Here is a 3,658-nt window from a genome sequence, read left to right on the forward strand (position 1 = left end):
GCCCAGACTAGGGCCCGGGCTGGGGCGGAGCCTGCAACTGAGGTCTGTGCCCTGGACCGGAATCGAACCCGGGACCTTTCGGTCCTCAGGCCGATGTTCAACTACCGAGCCACGCCGGCGGGGCTCAGTGGACATCATAGAAGACATTCTGGCTACTGGGCCGAGGCTGAGATTCTGTGCCCACATGTGATGGCGCAGTGATGACGCTCCTGAGCCCACAGCCCTAGCCTCAGGCCCTGCCCCCTGCTGGCTCCCTGCCTCCCCTCGGGGCCTCGTCCTCCTGTATGAGACGGTCGCCTGGTCTCCAAGGGCTGCCCCACTCCCAGCAGATCTCAGGGGGTTTCCAGTGGGCAGGCGGGGGAGGGGAGCTGAGGGGTGGGTGCCCCCCGTCTGCTCTCGGTCCCTCCCCAGCTCCACCGTCGAGGCCCTGAAGACCCTGATGTGGAGCACTGGGTACGGGGACTACGTGTCGTATGTGCAGTCCCAGGGGGGCTGGGAGCTGCTCACCAGCCCCGAGAGGCACTATGAGGGAGTTGCTGTGCTGGCCAGGTGAGCCGTGCTGCGTGGCTGCCCCGGCCTCCCGGGAGTGGCCCTGTGTGCCTGCCCAGGCTCCCCCTAGATGCCCCCTGCTAAGCCTGGGCTGTGTCCCTGGCCCCAGGCCCTCCCGTGGGTGCCCCCTGGGTGCCCCTGCTAAGCCTGGGCTGTGTCCCTGGCCCCGGGCCCTCCTGTGGGTGGCCCCTGGGTGCCCCAGCTAAGCCTGGGCTGCCTCCCTGGCCCCGGGCCCTCCTGTGGGTGCCTCTGTGGCCAGGCCTGACCCCCGCCCCCGCCCCAGGGCCATGGCGACCAGGGACTGTTGGCACAACTGCCCGGTGTTCAGCCTCATCATCCAGATGCTCCGTGAACAGGAGTACAGGGACCACCTCACGGCCTTCGTGCTCCTGACGGAGGTGGGTCTTCCAGCTGTCCATCAAAGATGCCCATCAGAGCCGCCCGTGGGAACAGCGCCGCCGCCCCGAGGGCCACACGTGGGAACACGGGCACGCGCCCCCCGGTGTGTGTGTGGGGGGCCGGAAGCCGGCGTGGCCGGTCTGAACATGTCTGGTTAGCTTTTGTCCTTTTCAATTGCGTTTCAGAGACCGCATGGACACGTGTAGACGTAGGGAGATAGACACACGAAGTCACGCGTGCTGCGATCTTTTTTGTTGTCCCTTTAAGAACATTTCCCACTTTAGCCTTCTCCCTCCTGTGACATCGGTCTTGCGCCCCTTCTCCGCGTCTCCCCGGCATCTCGCAGGCATGCAACCAAAGCCACGTCCTGCTATAGTTTTCCCCAGGCTCACGTGATCACACACAGACAGATTGGTATCTCTAGGTCCCTGTCTATCTATCTATCTATCTATCACCTATAATCTTTAGCTATTCATCCATGTATCTTTCTCTCTCCCTCTCTGAAATAAATAAAAATCTATTTTATCTCTATCTATCATCTATCTATCTCTATCATCTATATCTACCCATCTATCTGTTATCTATCTATCATCTATCTATCATCTATCTATATCTCTCATCTGTCTATCATCCATATCTATCCACTAGAGGCCCGGTGCACGAATTCATGCACCAGTGGGGTCCCTAGGCCTGGCCTGCGGGGATCGGGCTGAACCGGCTCTCCGACATCCCCCGAGGGGTCCCAGATTGCGAAAGGGCGGTTCTCGGGTGACGCACCCCAGAATCAGGCTCCCTCCTCTCTGGTTCCGGGTGCGTCACCTGAGAACCACCACTGCCAAGTGACCACAGCTCGGCAGCTCCTGTGTTGAGCGTCTGCCCCCCGGTGGTCACTGTGTGTCATAGCTACTGGCTGGTTGGTCTGTCAGTGGCTTAGGCTTTTATATATATAGATGATCAACATCACCTATCTCTATCAACTATAGATCCCTCAATTGATCATCTATGTCTGTCTCTCTATCATCTATCTACCTACCCACCATCTCTGAGTGCATTCACCCCTCCAGCTCCCGGTGGGTGTCACAGATGCCTGAGCCAAACTTGTAAAATAAACCAAGGGCCCCGAGAGACAGGATACGGAGTGACCTTCCCCGAGCTCGGCCTCTCGCCGGTCCCCCCACATCCCTCGGCACAGGTCTGTCCTCACGCCCAGCCAGGACCCTAGAGTCCACGCCGCCCCTCCGTGCCCACTGTCTCCGTCCCTCTCGTCTCCTTCACCAGCTGCTCCGGTGCCGGAACGTGGTGGCCACCGTGGACGACGCCACCACCCGCGTCCTGGCCAGCTGGTTCCAGTGCGAGGAGCCGGCCACGGTGAAGCTCCTGCTGCGGGTGGCCGAGACCTTCGCGCTGCACGGAAACATGGTGAGGCGGCGGGCGGCTCCCTCTGGCTGCCACCCAGTCGGTGCCAGGAGGAGAGCCTGGTCTCCCGGTGACCGCGGCCCTGACCCGCAGGCGGGGCCGAATCGGCACCGCATCCCTGGACTGTCCCTCCACAGACCAGGCAGCTGGGCCTCCTGCAGCCCTACGTGCTCAACTGCTGCCACTCGGAGGACGGCGAGGTCGTCACCGAGACCTTCCTGGTGCTGAGGTGCTTGGTGGAGCACCTCGCCTGGCAGAAGCTCCCCTCCTTCCTGGTGCAGCTGGCCTTCACGCTCGGGCCCTTCTTCGAGGCGGTAGGGCCCCCCCTTCACCCCTCCAGGCGGCTGGGAGAATGGGGGTGCGGGGAGGGCAGGGGGGTTGGGAGGAATGACCTAGAAAGCCCTGCTGGCTTGGCCTGGATGCCGTTCTGTGGGGGCCGATGGCTTTTTTTCTCTTTCTTTTTCTTCTAAAATAGATTTTTATTGATGTCAGAGAGGAAGGGAGAGAGAGAGAGAAACATCCGTGATGAGAGAGAACCGTGGACCGGCTGCCTCCTGCAGGCCCCGCACTGGGCATGAGCACATGCACGCAGTCCGGCCTATGCCCTGACCGGGACCCGAACCCTGACCTCCTGGTTCATAAGTCGATGCTCAACCACGAGGCCACGCCGGCCGGCGGCTTGTGTCCTCTCGAATAAGAGTTATAAGGGGGAGAAGGGGGCAGTGTCGGTGGGGAAGGGAGGGGCATGGGGGGCATGCGGTCAGGCGGGTGAGATCCGGGGCCGATCCCTGGTGGCCTGCGGAAGGAGGCTGAGGCAGAGGGTGTCGCCTCGCTTCAGGAGTCGGAGCCCCTGCGCCTGAAGGCCTTTGAGATCTACGGGGCGCTCCTAGCCAAGGTCAAGAGGTCATTCCTCGTGTCCCCCCTGAGGCACCAGGTGCTCAACTCGCTGGTCCTCCTGGCGGTGCACCTGGCGGACAGGGACACCCGAGTGGCCCAGGTGAGCGCCAGGCAGATGCCGCCGGGGCAGGGAGCGGGGAGTGGGGAGCGCTGGGGAAGGGGCTTCGATTCCAGTCAAGGGCACATGCCTGGGTCGCAGGCTCAATGCCCAGCAGGGGGCGTGATGATTGATATCTCTCTCATCCATGTTTCTCTCTCCGTCTCCCTTCCTCTCTGTAAAATCAGTAAAAATATATATATTTTTAAAAAAGTAAGCCCCTGGCTAGTGGGAAAATTGCCTGGAGACACCGCCCTTCTCCCAACCCTTTGCCCTCTGCCCGCCTCTGCTCCTCCCAGC

This window comes from Myotis davidii, unplaced genomic scaffold (genome assembly GCF_000327345.1).
Source record: "Myotis davidii unplaced genomic scaffold, ASM32734v1 scaffold685, whole genome shotgun sequence".
Lineage (NCBI taxonomy): Eukaryota > Metazoa > Chordata > Mammalia > Chiroptera > Vespertilionidae > Myotis > Myotis davidii.